This window comes from Notechis scutatus, chromosome 1 (assembly GCF_049901735.1).
Source record: "Notechis scutatus isolate UNSWTSFEM ecotype Mainland chromosome 1, rNotScu1.2, whole genome shotgun sequence".
Taxonomy (NCBI): domain Eukaryota; kingdom Metazoa; phylum Chordata; class Lepidosauria; order Squamata; family Elapidae; genus Notechis; species Notechis scutatus.
Genome location: NC_142009.1, coordinates 315,264,659 through 315,285,548, shown reverse-complemented (window position 1 = coordinate 315,285,548; position 20,890 = coordinate 315,264,659).

Here is a 20,890-nt window from a genome sequence, read left to right as displayed (position 1 = left end):
AACAAAATCCTGAATGGCAACTATAGATTTTCCTTCCTTTATTGGCATGAAGGAGTCTGGTGATATAAATGAACATCACAAAGAGGTCCCATATTTTAATCTAGGGAAGTATAAATAATTGAAGAATTTATTGTAATATTTTTCAAAAAAAATTAAAATGTAGTTTACATAATGGTAAAAAAAATTAAAACAAAACGCATAAATATAGAAAATAGTATGAACATACAGTATAAATGCCACTACAGTTCCACACATCTTTTAGTAGCTAACATTGCCTATTCACATGAAAAAAATCTTTCCATAATATTTACTCAGAATTCAGAATGATCTCTCATTATGCAAATTTCCCTAGAAGATGGAAGTTAATAGCTTTCTATTGTGGTGTTTTAGCCATTTTATTCTTTTATGTGGGGTGCAGGTGTGTTGGTATATTTTAATTATTACTTTTCTATGCCTAATTATAACATTCAAAAAGGGGAACCGGAATCTGACCTTGATCTACCAGATAAATTTGATTAGCTATAGATGAAGTCAGCCTTTTTTCAGTGAAAGTGTCCTAGTTATGGAAAAATTTCCCCCAATGCCAAATACCTATTTCTGTTATATTTCCAGTGCCCTATAAAGATATTTTTATTTCCCCTGAATCTTTCATCACTAGATTTCATTACAGAAAAGACATTAAAAAAAACATGTTATGATATTATAAATACCCCAAGTTTGGCTAAAGGAAAAAGGCAGTTTCATGAATTTGATTACAAAAGACTTTTCCTTTTCTTTTCTTTTCTTTTCTCCCTATACAATACACCGTGTAATGCAATAACCTTCAGTGACAAGAGTTAGCAAACTTTACTTCCTAACAAGATGTTGACCCAATCGTTTCTTAATAAGAAAAAGTTTTAAGGTTTCTTCTTCCTGTTTTCTTTTATTTTTTTCTCAGTTGCTATCTTGACTACTGAAGTATCTTGGGACATGTTTAAAGATCACTGATGATAGCCTAGGGTCTTGTGTGTTAGAGGAAGGAAGCCAACTTTCTTTAATATCACAAGGGAATACCATTCTTTTTCTGATGCACAGTTAAGAAAATATTCTGGTGCGGTTTCAGTTTTGTGTGGGCCTAGACAGGAAATTTGTGATTCCTGTTTCCTGTAGGCAAACTCCCTTTAGCTAACAAATAAACAGATAGGTTTTACTGCTATTATATTGCATCACCCACTAATTTGATATTTACAGAGAAGGGGACAAAGTTCTACTACAAGGCAGCAAAACTGTACAGCTTATTTATTAATTATCTGCCATTAAATTATTTGTCAACTCTTAGCCATCACATAGACTTGCTCTAGGACAGCAGTTGGATCCTTCAGATGTTCCAATAGTACACCTCAGTAGTGCTGAATCCAATCCTCTTTCCTTCCCCTTTTCATAGCATTAGAACCTTTTCCAGAGAGCTAATTCTTCACATTATGTATTCAGCATAGGACAATTTGAGCCTGGTTATTTGTGCCTTGAGTGAAAACTCTGGATTTATTTGCTCAGTGATCCATTTGCTTTCTTGGCTGTTCATGATAGTCTTTTCCAACACGAAAGTTCAAAAGCATCAGTGCTCTTTGTACCTTGCTTCTTCAAAGTCCAACTTTCACTTCCATAGAACATCACAGGAAAATATTGCCTGATATTTGTAAGAATAGACACACACACACACACGCACGCAACTGAACAACTTTTCCAAGGCTGTTTTATCCAGCGCTAGTTTGAGCTATGTTTCTTGAGTGCTAGTTCGCCTCAGCTTCTGCCCACCTGGGATTTTGAAATCATGTTCTATGTGAATAGATACATAGATATCACTTTAATTAGAATCCTGCTGACACCTTCCGGGTTGTAATGTCTGTTTGTGAGGCAGCTTCTGTGAAGGAAGAAGGCCTCCGACAATGATGCTGGAAAGCTGCTCGTCTTTTTTTTTGGTGCTACCTCACCATCTGTGAAACATCTTGGAAAGCACACATGCACAAACCAAATAGAGCTAGCAAATAGGTAAACTATTACTCTGCAGTAGCATTGTAGCAAAATTGAACTTGTTGACTGTTTAGGACTGAGTGAATCAATTTTAGGAGAGGAAAATCTTGTCCTTTGGAAAATCCAGGCTATCACTAAATGGCAGCAGAGAGATACAGAAGATGATAGCTGTTTGCTGACACCTAGAGATTCCTGGACCTTTTGATAGTCTGAAGCTTCAGATTTTATTAGCTCCCAGATGCCCAATTAATAAACAATAATGTTTTTTTAGCACCATCAATATTTACTACCCTTATAAAGCAAACTTTGTAAAAAGAAAAAGAACTGATCTTTAGTCAGAGGGAGTGTTCATCTATTTGTGTTTGTTTCATGATAACAGATTGAGATGGTGGGCTTTAATTACATTTTCATAATAAAAAAATCAAAACTGCTCAAAGAAAAAAAAAGTACAGAAAAGTAAGTAAAACAAAAAGAAAAGAAAATTCCTGCTAAAGAAGAGAATCAGATTCTCTCCATTTCTGCAAGAAGATATTTGTTTAAGGGTTATGAGGATTATGTTTTATGGTTTTAGTTTGGTTTTAATTGAGTTATTGTTCTATTGATAACTGCATGTTGTTTATTTTGTGTGTGTGCATGTGGTTGTTTTAATTATGTGAGCCACCCAGATTTATGAATATGAGATATGTGGCTATAAAATTGAATGAATACATCTCAACAGATCGAAAAGAAATACCAATTATTCTTCTGGGGACAAAAATGAAAATAAACAGCGGTGGTATCTTCATACAAACTTAACATTTTATTTATTTATTTGTTTGTTTATGAAAATGTGTATAGTCGCTTGCTCATTCTCAGTGATTCTGGGCAGCTTACAGAAGTAAAAACCCAATATTGAAACAATAAAAACAATAACCCCCACCCCTCATTTTAACATTTGATAGTCTAATCAAAATGGTTTGTTTATTTTTAATGTCTTTGGAAAACCCCACCAACATCCAACATCCCACCAAGACCTACAACCCCATATATTTTTGGAGGAGAAATGCCTATGTATGCCAGTTCCATGCTCCAAGTTCTTTACTTAGCTACAGATCTACGGGGAGCCCTCCCTCTCCTTCTGTGTCTGCCAAATTTACTTTGGAATCTTTGGTAAGGGATTCTAATCAAAGGATTATTTTTACTTCCCCACCCCCCACCCCATAAGTCCAAGCATGCAATATCTTTTGGACCACTCTTATCTAGAATTTCAGCTCTATTTTAAACAGGCTAACTGCAAAACAAATTAATTTTCGTAAAATTGTTTTAAAAATAGACTTGGGAAAGCTAACATGAGAGAGAAAGGAAAAGAAAGCCTTTTTTTTTTTTAAAGTCTCAGAAACCAATCTGTTGATGTTTCCTCTGCAGCAATCCATCTCTGCACAATGTTATTTATTGCAATGATTTATTAGATCCATGCACATAGATCTAACTTACACTGATCTAATATGCTGAAATGGATTTTAAAATAAGAGAAATTGGGAAAGCTGTTTATCTTGGAAGACTGCTACCAGGGGACTCTCCCTCAGTCACTGTGAGGGTGCAAGGAAATTGAGGCTCATTTGATTTATATGTTTTAGTATCTGCACAGTAATGTGGTAAAAAAAAATCAATGTAGTTTGCAGCTTTCTCTATAGAAATATCAGGTACTAACAAAAGCTACCACAAAAGAAGTTTATTAAACAGCTATGTTTTCCCCCCTCAGTCTTTTCCCCCCTCAGTGATTATATTGTGGCAATAGTGAAATTAGCAAAAGAATTTAAGAAGACCAGAATGCCTCCAGAGTCCAGACTTCCAGAACTGGCAGTAAATCAGCTGGTGTTCAGCACTTTTATATCCTACTGGCCTCTTTGGGAGAGATATAAAACCCGGGCTTAGAAGCTGAGAAAATCACATAGTGACTGTATTGCTGTGGTATGGTATTAAATAAATCGTCACTGGTTGAGGTTTGCATGATCTAAATATGTTGAGTCTTGGAATCATGATTCAGCAATATCTTGGCGGCCAGAAACACAACTTTTCCCTTAGCAAAACTGAATGTCTTGGAAATGAAGATTGCCCTACGCATCTGCAGTTGATAACCAAGTCTGCTGCCCATTTGCTTCCATTGCCAAGTGTAGAACTAGTAATATTCCTAAATGCTTCAGTCTTTGTGAGCATTTTATAAACTTGGGTTTAAAAGTTTCAATGTGGTTTGATGAATCATGATTTGTACTGATCATATCGTGACCTGATATGTTTCAATGGAAAGCTGTTAAATGAAACAGTAATTTAAATCTCCCCACGTAAGCTGTTAGTACAAGCATCTTAAAAGAGACAAATACTTCTGATACATCGTGATCAAATACCATATGGACCCAGAACTCTGAATGGGGTAAAGGGGGGAAAAAAGAGAGGAACACTGCCTGACCCAGAAAGAAGGTTTAAAAAAGTATCCCAAGAGCTCAGACTCTATGCTCCATGCCCACAGACACAACCAAAATCAAAACACAGCATCAGTGGTCAGACTCTACAAGTATCGGTCCTTGACTGTTTCAGTGTTTGGGAAAGTAGCTTTGAAATCCAATCCATTTCCTAGAACTGGAAATGAAGAATTAATCCTTGACTTGTAAAAATAACATCCTGGAGGGAGAATTAATGGAAACAAGTAACAGGCCAGCCAGCAAGACACTTTCATCCTGGATTTTAATTTGCTAGTTTATTTTGGACCGAATACTAGAAGCATTTGTTCTTTCCTTCTCCCCGCCCCCATTTTACTTTCTTTGTATCCAATGTACACACGATGGTTGCAATAAATTAGAATATTTCGCTGTTTGAACTTTTAGCAAAACATTCTCTTTCTCCAAACTCTTTAGTTATGCCTCGTCAGGCTGTCCATAGCCAAAGGCTATTCAGATCTCAGACAGATTTGGGTAACATATGTTCAAAACATGTTTCAGCTACTGACCTCACCAACCAAACACATGAAGCTAAAAATAAATGTGGGATGGCAGAACTAGACGAATGGGAGCCCATATTTCTGCTTCAGAAGGGAAAGAGATAGTAATTCCTTCGAACTTTTTATTGTGGAATGTTCAGAGCTGATGTCAGAGCTGAACAGAGCTGTAAATGTGGACTGACTTTAGATTCGATCTCTTGGCTAAAGACCGCTACCTTTCACCTTCATATTTATATATGGATGGGGAATTTTTAATGGTTGAAGAATGATAGAAAACCAAGTTCATTCCTCAATTTATCATTCATTTGTTTAACTAATTAAAGCACAGTTTGAAAACAATATTTTCAGACTTTTCTGTAACCCCCTTAATTCTGTGATGAGTAGCACAGGGCCCTGAAAATGATTACTATCTAGTTGACCATCTTCAAAAGTGCCACAAACACATAAGAAAGATCCTGTCAAGAAGACTTTAATTTCTACTTCTGTTTTGTTTGGCCTTTGCCACTAGATCTAGCAGAGAAGACGTGCTCCAGGCCTCTCCCATAAAATAATGTCATTTTGTTGGACCCCAGAATTGTGACTGAGGCCTGGGCTTGTCAGAGTACCAATTAACAGTACAGCTAATTCAAAGCTATATTCTAATACAAAAAGTCACATTTTGAGAGATCCTTTTGAATATTTTGTTGCTATCATTGGTTCATATAAGCTGGCTAATATTATAGGTCATTGACTGCAGTGTCCTGATTGAAATTATATAAACAAATAAGTCCAGCTTATTAGGCATTATTTCAAGAAATTTGATTTAGTGAACAGCAGAGACAGCACGTCAGTAAAAATCTAGAAAGAGAAGGAGGATTAAAGTGAGATCTTTGAATTCAGAAACTTCAAGATCTAACCAGGATTCTATGGCTGGTTCTCTAAAATAGTTGCTGACCAAAAGCTGAAAATGACTGGATTCAAAAAGCAGGAAGATCAGAAACAGGAACTATGATATCTTGCACTGATCTCTGTCCATAAGTAATCATTTGAAAGAGAATGCACCAATCAAAAATGAATGTGCCATCTTGTCTTCATTTGCTTTTCATCCCTTCTACATCAATTTCAAAAGCAATCCTAAATTTAACATCTTGCAAGTAATATTTTAAAACCTTGCCTGTGAAAACAATGGGCAGATTGTGTGGGTAGGGACCACAGCTGTTTAAATAGGGCCATGAGAAAAGTCAAATTTAGTTGTAAAAAATAAATGGTATCCATCAGAAAGAAATGTTGGAGATTATGATTAGAAGGGGTGGTACTTTGGTTTGGCAAATCACATTGCTTTGGGTTTACCTTTCACTGAAAAAAAATAAACTCTGAGTCACTCTGATACTACTTCCAATTAGAGCATTAATTTATGCACTAAATCTATCTCAAACTGCTCAGATTTACAGTATTTCAGAATATGTATTTTGGCAGGGTTGCCTTGCTCTTACCAGCTGTAACTGATGAGATTATAGGCAAGGACTGGGGAGATTTGTCCAGCCCTTTCTGGATATCAAATTGGTTCTTTAGTATCTGAGCAATATGCAACCAAAATATGGATTTATCCAACTGAAGGTATCATTACAGAAATATTAAACCTATTGTGTAATAAAGTAAGATACATCCTTTGGGAGAAAAAAGTTTTACTTTTTATTCATTACTTCACTGCATATCAGAATTTTGTGGTCTTGTTATTGTAGGTCACCTAAGAATCCCAATATGTAATAGGAGTATATGCACTTTCACAATACATAAAAAAACCTAACATTATACATTAACATTGATTTAAGCAGATATGAACTCATGCCAAATTAGCTATAATGTGGGTTTCTCTGGACCCTTCCCTGAATGACACTCTGGAGAATGTCAAGGTTGAAGGATGTAAGAAAAGGGGGGAGGGATGGAGTAGTGGAGACATGAGAAAAGGGAGGGAGAGAAGACAATAAGGTTATTTTTCTATTATCTTGAGATGAGAGGTGAATTTTCCCTGACCCAGGTAGGACTGGAACTTTGGGGAATGTGGCTATAAAGAGATTTCAGGAGGTGTTTGGGGAAGCACTACCCGGAGGGGACTGAGAAGTATTTTGAGAAATGCAGTTCCTCCAAGTGGATAGCAAAGGGGTGTGGCAGTGGAGTAAATGGTGGGAATCGATAATCCCAAGTGCATTAATTGATGGGGAGACTAGAGCAATGGGGAAGAAGAGTTGAAAAAGAAATGGTTGTAACAAGCAGAGGATGAACAGAATAGAAAGCACATTCATTGGGAAGAGGGACTGGGCATCTGAGATCATGTACTCATCTTGGCAACTTAGATTGCAGGAATCTGAGGGCCTTTCATTCCACTGCTGCTTTTTAATGCCAACTCTTTCTGTAATAAATTAATATGTCTTTCCTTATTAAAATTAATATGTCTTTCCTCAACTTCTGTAATAAATTAATATGTCTTTCCGACTTCTATTACTGAAACCTGTTTGAAGGCAAGGCTGTTCCCCTCTCCAAAAATCTCCCCTTAGAGCAGGGGTGTCAAACTCGTGTCATCATGGTGACGCATCGGGACTTTTTCTCCCTTCACTAAACTGGGCGTGGCCAATACATGGCCACTAGTTTGACAGCCCTGCCTTAAAGGTTTCAGCTAACTGCGGTGAGATGGAGTGGTATCATGCAGAAGCTCTGCAGCCAACCAGAGGTGCTATACCACAAATGAGCAGAGGTGAAACCTCAAAGTTGGGTACCAGAGTCAAGGGGAGATTGCAGCTGTTGTCCTGTTCCCCTTGCTGTACAGAATCTCATTGTTGGAGTGATTGTGACATTCCCCAGGGTTATAGTATTGGGGGATTTAAATATGCCTTTCCTGGCAGAGTTCTGAGGCAATTCAAGAGTTTAACACTATTATGACAATAGCTTTTTGAAATCACCTTGGCCCCAATCAGGGGCATCTGTGAAGAGAGAGCAAGGGGGGCAAATGACAAAGACAGCATTGTTCCATAAGCTCCTCCTCTTTTATACATAAGTCATGATGTGACATGCATGTATGAAAGGGGTAGATGTTACATCACAATGACAGAATACTGCTTTCATCATTCTGGCTGAACTTTCAATCCTGCAGATGCCTCTAATACCAATGTAAATAAAAGGCCAGATGTTTTTGTCTTAGAAGAAATAAGACATAACCCCAGAAAAGATTAATACCTGTCCTTTATCCTGTTCAGCTCACCAATGCCACTAAAGTCCTCAAAGTGGGTGGTTTCCACTTGATTTTCAGAAGGCACTTAGAGTGACTCCTAAGACAATGGTAACTGGGTCACTAGACAGAATTGCATCTCCCTCCACCAAGGAATTCCAAGAAATTTGCTTGAGAGATGCCCAGAGTGATCTTGGCAACAGACAAAGAGTGGATGAAATAGACATGGGTAAGAATTCAGATTCAAGAATTAGAGTGGCAAAATATCAACATTTCTCTACTTTCATTGCATCCACAGGTTTTATAGAGGCTTCGTTTACTCGGAATTCACTAGGAAATAATATGTTGGAAGAATATCTATGGGGCATTCTGGGGGGTTTTCTAGACATCTGGAGGATAAATTTGCTCAGATCTGCTTGAAGCTGGATGTCAATTAGGCAAGTTCTACTGACATGCTAGAGTCTTGAAGGATTATCTTGGAGGAAATTAATCCCATTGTTCCTGAGGTGGTGAAAAGTTCTTTACATTTGTGATGTAGAGCCCTGTCCTACTTGATTACTTTGTTGCACAACATGGGCATAGTATGGTCCTCCTGGACTTCCAGCTCCTGGTGAAAGAACTGATAGCAGTTATGGAGTAGGCAGTCATTGCAGAGTTAAATCGGGTTAACCAGTTAACAGATCTCCTGGATTGGAAGACCTACGCAAGGTCACTTATGCCTTATTCACTTTTTGTTTGGACTATTGCACCATGCTATACAAAGGAAGTTCTAACTCATTCAAAATAGAGTAGCTCTAATACTGTTGGCACTTAAAAGCTATTCCATATAATATTATTTTTAAAGAGCTATACTGGTTATGGCTTCCAGGGGCAATTCAGGGTGCTGCTTGTCACTTTGAAAGACTTTTATAGGGCTTTAGGTCATGAATATGTCCTGTAGGGCTTTTTTACAATTACATTTTGTAGTCCAATTGTGGCCATTCTTGGATTAGGAGGCCTTGATCATAATCACTCAGTCTTTAGTCATCTCCCACTTTAATAATAAGCGTACACAGGGATTGCTTTGAAAAGCATTCAGAAGCTACAGTTGGTACAAAATATGACGGAGTCATGGGGTGTAACCATATATACTCAACTCACTGTGAAACTTGTGCTAGTTGTCACTTAGCTACTAAGGTGTGATTCAAGGTTCAATTGGCAAATCAAACAAACAAACAAACAAACAAACAAACAAACAAACAAACAAACAAATAAATAAATAAATAAATAAATAAATAAATAAATAAATAAATAAATAAATGTGCTTTGGAATTTCCTCCCCCAGAAGCCCTTTGTTCCTTTCCCTCTGGGAAGCAATAGAGACTTGGTTGCAAGATGAGTAAGACCTGTTGTAAGTGAAGGCTGGAATTGGGAAGGCTCATAGGTTGATAGTTTTTTCTGTTTATTATTTTGAACTTGTCCATTTTTTTTGTTTTTTATTTGATGTTGAACTCGTTTGTTAGGCTCCCTCCAGGAATGAATGGCATCAATTGTCAGCCTCCTTCTTTGGAAGAACTTACTGTAGTATAGCTTAATATCAGCTTGTCTTCCATCCTCTTGGCTTTAAGAAAGGGTATTAAAGAGCGTCTTTGTCAAAAAACCTTGAGGGTGGAAGGTTACAATAAGTGAAACCCAGTTATGGACTCTCTTTTGTCTGCTGTTTTGAAATAGCATTGGGGCTATTGTCGTCGTATTATTGTCATGCAATCATAATTATTATTATTATTTTTTCCCGTAAGTGGAGTCATAAACCACTCAGAGTCCTTTTGGGATCAAAGTGGAATACAAACTGTAAATAAATTAATTAAAAGTGCATGAACAGTTGAACTTTTCTTCCTTTTATAGGCACAGATTTTAAAATTCATTTACTCAGTTATTAAAAAACTAGCTGGCAAATCTACTGAACTGTCTATTATAAACTATCTACATCCTTCTCCCATTTATCTATCTGATGAAACAGGTTCTTAGAAATGAAAGCTCCTACAATAAATGTGAAAGTCATCAAGGTGTCACAGATCTTTTTTTTTTTTTTTTTTTGAAAGCTGTACAATCACTTGGCAAGCACTCTTTTGTATATGTAATAGCTTACCTTTGTGCCAAGTGGGTAATTGTTCTAAAAACTATTAGCATAAGCAGAATAGACTTTATTTGAATCCTGTCTCCGAGGTCCCCTGAAAGCAGATGTGAATGAAAAAAGAGGAGGCAATCAGGAGGGGAGATATCAGACTTGAAATGGAAACAAAGAAAAAGGAAATCCCTTATTTCATAATGGTGCAAACAGAAGCGTAGGGAAAAATACACCATGTGAAACCTAACTCTGTTCCTAATACATTTAAGAGAAGACAAAATGTAGAGTATATCCTGCCTCTGGGAATAATATGGGTAGGAGGTTTTCACCATCTAGGCTGAAAGTGTTCCTGCTTGCCCTGGAATTTGAGCTGTTGTTTTCAAAGACTTCCCAAGAGGGCTACAGTTGTTGTTTTTTTAAAAAATGTCTGATACCTTTTGCCAATCTGTTTTCCAGAATGACCAATTCCCCAACCTTGGTTTTTCTCCATTACTTAATGGAAGTCAACAGCAGTTGAAAATCCACTGAGGAAAGAAGTCCTCCTGTCAGAGTTTTCTGAAAAAAAGATTGTGATTTTGAAAATGTTTGTAGTCTTATATAGTTTTGAAATGAGCAAATTCTACCTCATAGCTTATCAAGCAACAGCAGCCACTTACTCCCTCTGCAAAGGATTTCTATCTGTACTATTTGACCTAGTCTGCTCTTCTTACAAAGTCAAGTCATCTCTAAATGTTGGCAGTCATCCAGTGAAGAACTTGCATGTGCAAATAATCTTAATTATCCTGCTATGCAGAAAGCAAATAAGGGTACATGTAGTGGAGAAAATAAGGATCGCAAACAAATGGGAGGATGCACCTTTACCTACCTGTCTTTTAGGTGTGATCAGGATCAAAATTCAGTTCACCTCTGCCTAATCCAATCAAACCCAAACTGAACCTCTCTGTCTCAGACAAAGCCACACTCCACACCCCATCCCCGCAATCCCATCTAAACAAAGAATAGAAGCCTCCTCACCAGCTCATAGTATAGCTCAAGGGCAACCCTTACAAGGGAATTGCAACTTACGGAAACCCCAAGTTTCTCTTATCCATCAGTTGGTGACCTCAATATTCCATCTCCTTTAACAGTGGGTTTCCCCAGCTCTGCTGCCCTCTAAAAGTGCCACTTTGCCTAACAATCAAACTAACCCCAGGTACACTGATAAGGACCTGCCTAGCTTCCCCAAACTGCCCAGCAAATCAGATCCCTAGGATTTCCTGCCTTGTAGCCCCCAACCTCTAGTCAAAACTTTTTCCTTTCTTTGGGTCCCTCTTTCTTGTAAAGCAGGCATCAAATGATTGTTAAACTTGCTTCTTCTCTTCAGTTTTGTGCTCCTTCAGACTAAATATTTGACAGCATCCATTCTAATAGGCCATCACTAAACTCTCCTGCATAGCTTCTTTCCTCTATCCCTGGGGTGTCAAACTCAAGGGTGGATCAGACCCGCAGGGCTGGCCTGGAAATATCAAGGGACCGGCCTGCGGTGCCTCTGGTGGCTAAAACAGGCCATGTGCAGCGGAGGGCACCTCATTTTCACCCTGCAAATGGGCCCAAAACAGGCCAAAAAATGGGCCCCAAAAGATCAAAAACTGGGCCCAAACCAGGCCCAAAACCAGGTCCCAAACAGGCTGAAAACAGGCCAAAATGGGTCCAAAACAGCTTAAAAATAGGCCAAAAATGACCAAAACCCAGCCCCAAAACAGGCTATGTGGCCCGTTTTCAGCCAGCAGAGTGCTGCAGGCGACCATGGAGGGTGAAAACAAGATGCAGGGGGAGTGCATGCAGATCTCCCGCTCCCCATTTTGGCCAGCAGAATACTGCAGGAGGCATCCATGTCCTCCTCTGTGTTGCCGGCCCACAGAGAATTACAATGCTGTTCTAGCCCTCAAAGAAATCCAGTTTGACACCCCTGCTCTACCCCAATAATATATGAAGGAATTCCTTTCCAACAGCAATGAGACTTGATTCCTATGTGTCTTGAACAATTTCCTAATGTTACCTCCGTATGACATGGACAAAGGAGCCACAATAACTGAATCAAAACATATGCCATTCTGATACTATTTGTGTTCTTCCACTATTCTATTTTTATCTTCTTTGAGATTTCTCTCAATTAAATATGACTAGAAATGGGCTGTTTGAAATTTCCTTTGTACAGCCCTGTCAATTGTGAAAAAGGAGGGGGAAAGTATACCCTAATACCAATAGTAACCTAAAATAGAGTTTGTAAGCAGGTAGCAAACCAGGGTAGTAGAGCTTTAGACAAGCATCTAAAATTATGCCCCATCCAATGATAAAAATAGGAGACCCTGTCTACTTCCTACATTAGTCTAGCTACTCCTCTATGATTATATTTTGCAATACTCAAAATAGAAAGAGAAGTCTACAAGCAGACATGTTGTAGGACATTTTATGAAAATGAAAATATACAAATGCTCCATAGTCCTGAAGTACCAACAAGAAAAACTTAGAGGTTGTCTAAAATATCTTTTTATGCACTCTAGACAGAAGATGGGAAAGGCAATTACAGTTGTATAAAGTTCCATGTAAAAGAATATGTTTCCGGTTTCTTTGGATCTGCCTATTTCTGATTACCCTTTCTTTATATAATATGTAACTTCTAATAATTCCTGTTCAGTAGACAGAGGTGCTGCAATAAAGCAGTCTAATAAAAGATGGTGATGTATCAGACATCCGTGTGCTTTGGTTCACTGTAACATTTCTAGAAGTACTTGTCTGGGCATATTATTTACCTTTTTTGCAATAAAAAGATACTATGCTGAATCTGTGGCCCTCAGGCTGCTAATAATGTGACCCCATAAGGTAATTTATGGAAAACAAATGAACAAATGATACTCGTTGGGCAGGCTGAGGCAAAGAGGCAGCCCCGGAACCAGCGAAATCCGGGGACTGGACAGGAGACAGACTGTATCTATCCTTGATGTGGAAGGGATTGCCACTCTCAAATTGGCCCTTTTAGCCACACTATATGCTATTTTAGGACCTCTTTTCAGAGCACAATACCATAGTCTCTTGAGACTGAAGGATGACAATTCAATTCAATGTAATTTAATTATAAAAAAGTTAATACAATAATAGCAGATTTATTAGGAACAGCTTACACCCTGCAATTATACCTTTAACACTATTAAACATCCACACCTGCCTGTCCTAGGTCATTGGGAAGGACTTGATAGGTGGATAAAAATGCTAAATCCAGTCTGAATATCTGGCTGACGGTGCGATGAGCCATTATATATTTTATATGTGGTCCAAGACAATTCCTCTTCACTCAGTGCAGTCCAAGCAAGCCAAAGGGTTAGACACACCTGGCCTACAGTCTACCCTTTCTCATCAGAACATGAAATTTAGGATATAAATCATCTAGCTATACTACTGATTCTGCTTCTATCTGATACCAAGTAAATAATAAGAAAATATTCCTTATCTTAACTTTTTCCATCTGATAGGGTGGCGGGCGGGCGGGTGGGGGGAAGCTTTACAATCATAGAATCTTAGGTTGTAACTGAAATCAAGTTTTTTTTCCCCTTCCTGTGCTTTTTTATTTTTGAATTTTACTGAAATCACATATGGCATTAATACACTGATTCCTTTATAAAGTACACATCCTGCCACACTAGCAATGATATATTGCATTAAACATGGAAGCATGGTGAAGTTGGCACAGACAGGATGGCAGGACATGTAGCTTGGTGATGTCATCAGCCAAGTTTAAAGATAAAGGATTCAGCGATTTACTGCCTTCTATAGTCATTCCAAAAACATTTAAAATAGAAAACAGACAATTCAAGGATCCAGATAAACTGGTATTTAGGAATATAATAAACTCATTTGTATTTTTATCCCAGTATAATATAAAAAAGGGAGGGAGGGAGGAAATAGAAATAGAAATGTTCTGTACGGTCATTACCATTCTTGTAGACCCGTGCCGCGATTGGCTAAGATGCACAGCGAGTTGATTGGCTGAGCGAGCCGCACTGATTGGCCCGCCGAGAATCCCCCGCGATTGATGGAAACTAATCGCAGGAGATTCAAAGCAGTGCCATTGGCCGCGGCCGCCGCGGCTAGAGAATAAAAGCCGCTGCTTTTCCCTTCGGAGCCCGAGCCGATCTCGGGACTAATAAATGAGCTGAACTAAGTCACTGGCTCCCGAGTCTCCTTACTAGCGCCGGACACGACACTGGCGACGAAGGTGGGATCGCAAGCCTGACCCATCGTACACGTGTCCGGGGAAGCGAGACCGACGAGATGGCCAGCATCGTGCCGCCCGCACCCTTTAACCCGGCTACTGAAGATTGGGAATTGTACATCGACCGATTCCTAATGTTCCTCGAGAGTAGCAACCTCAAGGATGCAAACGGGCAGAGGAAAAGAGCTGTTTTCCTCACACACTGCGGGCCCGCGGTGTTCCAAATGGCGAAAGCCCTCGCGAAGCCAGAGGACGTCAAGACAATGGACTGGGCCGACCTCGCGCCATTACTCCAAAACCACTATGCCCCCGATGTGCCCACCCTCATCCGGCGGCACGACTTCTATCGGCGAGACCAACGAGCGGGCGAGAGCATCGGGGACTTCGTGGCCGCCCTGCAGAATCTCGGAGGCATGTGTGGCTTTACGGACATGGATGAGGCTCTCCGAGACCGCGTTGTCCTGGGACTCAGAGACCCAGTCCTCCAGAGCCAGTTGATGGCCAAAGGCGACATCGCCCTCACCGACGTCCTCGCCGACGCTACCGCCGCCGAGGCTACCCGAAAGTCAGCAGCCAGAATGCGGAGACCCGACACCGGGGACCGAAACGCGACCGCTGAAGCAAGCACGGGAACCGAAATGCGCTCCGAAGCAAGCCGCCGAGAGACCATCACACACCACGGCGACTTCGACTCCGCCTCCGACACCAGCGACGGGGAAGAGGACGTGCATCGATTCCAGGCGGACCAGGACCGGCGCGATCGACGGGGTCGTAAGTCGGGGAAACCGTGCGCCGGGTGCGGGGGCGACCACCCTCGAGCCGATTGCCGGTTTTTTGACGCAATATGCCGGCACTGCGACAAAAGGGGCCACATCGCCCGAGTCTGCCGACTCAAGAAGAACGACAGCCTCCGGCGACGAGACAACAGTAACCGGAGGCGAGACGGCACCCCCCCCAGAACCAGGGACCGCCTAGCCGAGAGCCAATGGAGCCGAGACGGATGAGGCCGACGAGATGACGGGAACAGGCAGAGAGAGGAAACCCACCAGACGATCGTTGTCGGCCACTCCTCCAGCACAGACGCACGGAAGGTATACGTGGAGGTGGGCATCGAGGGCGAGCCATGCAAAATGGAGGTGGACTCTGGGTCCTACCTCTCCATGGTCGCATGGCGGGAAATAAAACGCCTGGTGCCCGCCATCCACCGGAAGGGGCTGGAAAGCCAGAACCTGATCCTCAAGGACTACCAAGGAAATCGTATACCGGTAGTCGGAACGGCCAAATTCGAGGTGACCTTCAAGGGGCAAACAGCGAGGCTCCCCTTGACTATTGTGGACCGAGACCGCCCTAGCCTTTTGGGACTGCAGTGGTTCGCGCCACTTGGAATCGAGGTGACGGGAATCGACCACGTCCAGGAAGCTGACTGGGAAGAACAGCTCGCGAGGGACTTCCAGGAAGTGTTCGACGGCACCCTAGGCAAGTACCGAGGGCCCCCCATTTCGTTCAGCCTAGACCCCAGCGTCCCCCCCATTCGCCTGAAACCATGGCGGGTACCGTTCGCACTCCGGCCAAAAATCGACGAGCAAATAGACAAGCTCGTCAAACAAGGGGTCCTCGAGCCAATCGACCATGCCCGGTGGGAGACCCCCATAGTCACCCCCGTCAAGCCAGACGGGTCAGTGAGAATTTGCGGGGACTATAAGGCCACCCTCAATTGCGCCCTACAGCAAAGCGCCTACCCCGTCCCAGTAGTGCAGCACCTACTACACTCACTGGGGGGAGGCAAGGTCTTTGCGAAGCTCGACCTGGCACAAGCTTATCAGCAGCTGCCGGTCGATGCAGAAACGGCCGAAGCACAAACAATAGTAACCCACCGGGGGGCTTTCCGCTGTAAGAGACTCCAGTTTGGAGTCAGCGTGGCCCCAGGAATATTCCAGAGCCTCATGGAGAGACTCCTGCAAGGAATCAAGGGGGTGGTACCCTACTTCGACGACGTCTTGGTGTCGGCAACCAACCAAAGGGAGCTAGAGAGTCGCCTGAGGGAAGTCCTAACCAAATTCAGAAACGCGGGGCTGAAGGTCAAGAAAGAAAAATGCCAATTACACACCGAGAGAGTCGAGTTCCTGGGGTACCTCCTAGATCGGCACGGAATTCACCCAACCGAGGAGAAAATTAGAGCAATCAAGGAAGCCCCCAGGCCGAAGAATAAAACGGAACTACAGGCATTTCTAGGGCTACTTAACTTTTACAATGTTTTCCTGCCCCAGAAGGCGACCGCGGCAGAGCCTTTGCATAGGCTCCTGGACAAGGCGGCTCCATGGACCTGGGGGAAATGCGAAGAAGCCGCCTTCAAAAAAACCAAAGACCTGCTCACCTCGGACGCCGTCCTCATTCAATACAACGAGACCCTGCCGCTGGTCATCACATGCGACGCATCACCCTTCGGCGTCGGCGCCATCCTCAGCCACACTCTCCCGACGGAAAGGAAGCACCCATCGCTTTCTTCTCACGAACCCTCACCAAACCGGAAAGGAACTACAGTCAGCTGGACAAAGAGGCATTGGCCATCGTTGCCGCTGTCAAAAAGTTCCACGAATACATCTACGGCCGAGCCTTCACCATCATCACCGACCACAAGCCGCTGCTGGGAATCCTGGCAGGGAACAGGGCCACCCCGAACATTCTATCCCCTAGAATGACAAGGTGGTCCGAATTCCTTGCAGCCTACAGTTACCGGCTCACCCACCGACCAGGTAAGACGATCTCCCACGCAGACGCCCTGAGCCGCACGCCGTTACCAGACTTCGACACCGACCCAGCACCCACGACGACCACCCTCAGCATAGAGACTCTGCCCGATCTACCCATAACCGCGTCAGACATTGCCCGCGAAACGAATAAAGACAAACGTCTGGCGCGGGTATTGCATTGGGTAGAGAAGGGGTGGCCAGAGAAAGACAACGACGAGACCTTCCGGACATTCCGGAACCGACAAACGGAACTGTCATTGCAAAAAGGGTGTTTACTTTGGGGGGACCGAGTGGTTGTTCCGGGAAAACTACAGGGAAAAGTCTTGGAATTGCTGCATGAGGGGCACCCGGGCATCGTGAGAACAAAGGCCCTGGCCAGAAGTTACGCTTGGTGGCCAGGGATGGACAAACAAATCGAGGCCTGGGTGGCAGCGTGTAACAGGTGTCAGGAAACCAGATCCAGCCCTCCCGCCGCCCCAATCCTGGAATGGGAAACCCCTAGGGGACCATGGTCCAGGATCCACATAGATTTTGCCGGGCCCACAAAAGGACACACCTTCCTCATCACGGTAGACGCTTACTCCAACTGGCTGGAGGTGAGCAACATGAGAACTACCACCACGGAGGCCGTCACCAAAGAACTCAGCAAACTATTTGCAACCCACGGCCTCCCGGATGTCCTCGTATCCGACAACGGGCCCCAATTTACCTCGCTGGAATTCGAAAAATTCCTAGCGGAACGAGGGATACGACACGCATTGACAGCGCCGGCACATCCGGCGGCGAACGGGAGGGCGGAACGGATGGTTCAATTCACAAAAAAAACCATCCAAAAAATAGAGAACGGGGAAATCCAAGAAAAAATAAACAAAATGCTCCTCATACAACACATAACCCCGAATACGACAACCAATAAAAGCCCGGCAGAACTATTGATGGGGAGGAAGTTAAGATCCCTACTAGACAGACTGCACCCCACATACAACCCGGAAAAGCCCCCAAACTCCTCAAGCAGAGACCGAGCCTTTAAAACAGGCGACACGGTATACGCAAAAAACCTCACCGGAGACCCACTCTGGGTTCCAGCAACCGTAACCCAAGTGACAGGTCCCCGCTCGTACCGTCTCCAGACGACCGACGGACGAGCATGGAAACGACACATCGACCAACTAAGGTCCAGAACAGCCACGGAAAATACAACCGATACGCAAGCAGAAACAAACACAGAAGGGAACCCCCGCAACACAAACCAAGAGGGGAGGGAAGGCCCAAGGAACCAAACACCAATAGAAAGAAACCAGGAATACTCACCGGCAATCAGCCAACTCGACCCCTCACCAGAAAGAAACAGCCAGACCAGCTCAACCAGCCCGGAAAGACCAGGCGGGAGCGGCAACCGCAACTCAACCAGCCCGAGTAGACCAGGAGGGAGTTGCGGCAACAGGCCCGGCTCAGACTTCCAGACGGTTCCCTCGGCAGGACAAGGAGCAACACAGAACCCGACCGAACTGGCCGGGAGCCAAGCACCAACTAACCTGCGCAAGTCAAGTAGACAAGTACGGAGCCCCGCCTACTTACGGGACTACGTTACGTAGGACCCTACCAAGAGGGGAGGGGTGTTCTGTACGGTCATTACCATTCTTGTAGACCCGCGCCGCGATTGGCTAAGACGCACAGCGAGCTGATTGGCTGAGCGAGCCGCACTGATTGGCCCGCCGAGAATCCCCCGCGATTGGGGAAACTCATCGCGGGAGATTCAAAGCGGTGCCATTGGCCGCGGCCGCCGCGGCTAGAGAATAAAAGCCGCCGCTTTTCCCTTCGGAGCCCGAGCCAATCTCGGGACTAATAAATGAGCTGAACTAAGTCACTGGCTCCCGAGTCTCCTCACTAGCGCCGGACACGACAAGAAATATTGGCATTTATTCTGAAATCACGCAGCTGGAGTGCAGAATTTGCTATACAGAAAGTAATTCAGTACCTGGAAGATATTAGATCAGATGACAATGAATAGATTCCTAGTAGTTGCATTAGTAAAGTCCTTTTCCAACCCAAGCTTAAAACCAGCTGCCATTTTATTTCTTGTAGTAGCAATTTCAACTGGTCATATTTGCTTTATTACATGGTATTATAGGAGAAAAATGATTTTGATACTTGAATCTATTTATTTTTCATATCCTTTCTGACTCTTTTTCTTTTTGCAGCATGCCTTATTTCAGTAAAACACAAACTACCTTGAATGCTTTGCAAATATTTATTAAATACACATTGGTGAATCAGTATCTGAAATCAGGCCAAAATAACTGAATGCAAAATCTTTGGAACCTCCTTCTTCACAAATTTAAAGTAGACATGGCAAGAACGGACTGTGCATTTTCCTTTTCTTGCAAGGAAGTCTTGCCCACAATTCTTGTCTCAAAGGCAGACCAAAATATTTGAAAGGGAATCTCTTTGTTTTTGGTCTTAAATAAATCGCCATCTTCTCCCTCTCGTTTCTCTGGAGTCTTCCTAACTACTTTCTACTGTATAAACAAAGATTGCTAATAAGCTCTGTAGGGCCGGAAGCTTTTTTTGTTTATGCTGTTCAGTAAAGCACTATGCAGAAAGGAATTAGTCAAATAAATAAATAGGAGTGGTTTGTTTTTTTAAAAAAACAATTTCTACATTTCTGAATACACAGTGCCCCCTATATTTCAAAAGTCTACACTTCTGGTTAGCAATAATAATACCACAGCTTGAGGGGATCATTTCTCAAGCTGTGGTTACCTTGTCCTTTTTATTTGTAATTTTTAAAAGTTTAAGCTCAGGAAAAAATGTGGATTGTGAATGGATTTGGAGGTTCATGTTCGATTCTAATAATCTACCCAATTTCTTCAAGGTTTTTTCTCTTATATATGCCAGAAAAAAATTAGACTATGTAGTATGCCTCATATGCTTTGAGAAACAGCAAAAGGGGTGGGTGGGGAGAGAGATTGAGTAGTTTAACTATTTCCTAATTTGGATGTAGCTGTAAATAATAATTTGATTATAATTGCATCAAGGAGTGTTTTCAGAAGTGAAGGTTTGCATGGTATATACATACATTTATACATTCCACAGCTAAGTTGATCAAGCCTTGGCTAAAAATGCAGGTTCTCCAGAGCTGGCTCTGATAGTATATCAGTGTATTGACTTAGTTTAGACTGTCACCTAGAGGTGAAGATATGAAATAATCAGACATTCATCAGCAAAGTCTGACTCATATTCCAAGGTGGAATCTGATTTCCCCATTCTTCCCAAGTAGTCCATCTTTCAATGTATGATCCCTATATACTTTCTTTCTAGAGGGTTCCCATCTCATACTGTTGTTTAGAAAATTCAGCTCTGAGCAGCTGACAACAGCAAGGATTTGCATCTGCACAGACAGTCCAACATGAAGAACTTGGGTAAGTCTTTAGTCATTTTTTTTGTATTTTACTTTCATTGGGATATATTGTAACATCAATACAATGAAAATAAAGATTTTTAAAGGGGAGGGGGACAGAAGGATAAAAAGAGAGAACATTTAAAAAGGATTGACTTCTGAGTCTTGCAGAGTAAAATACTAACTTCATTTACCTCA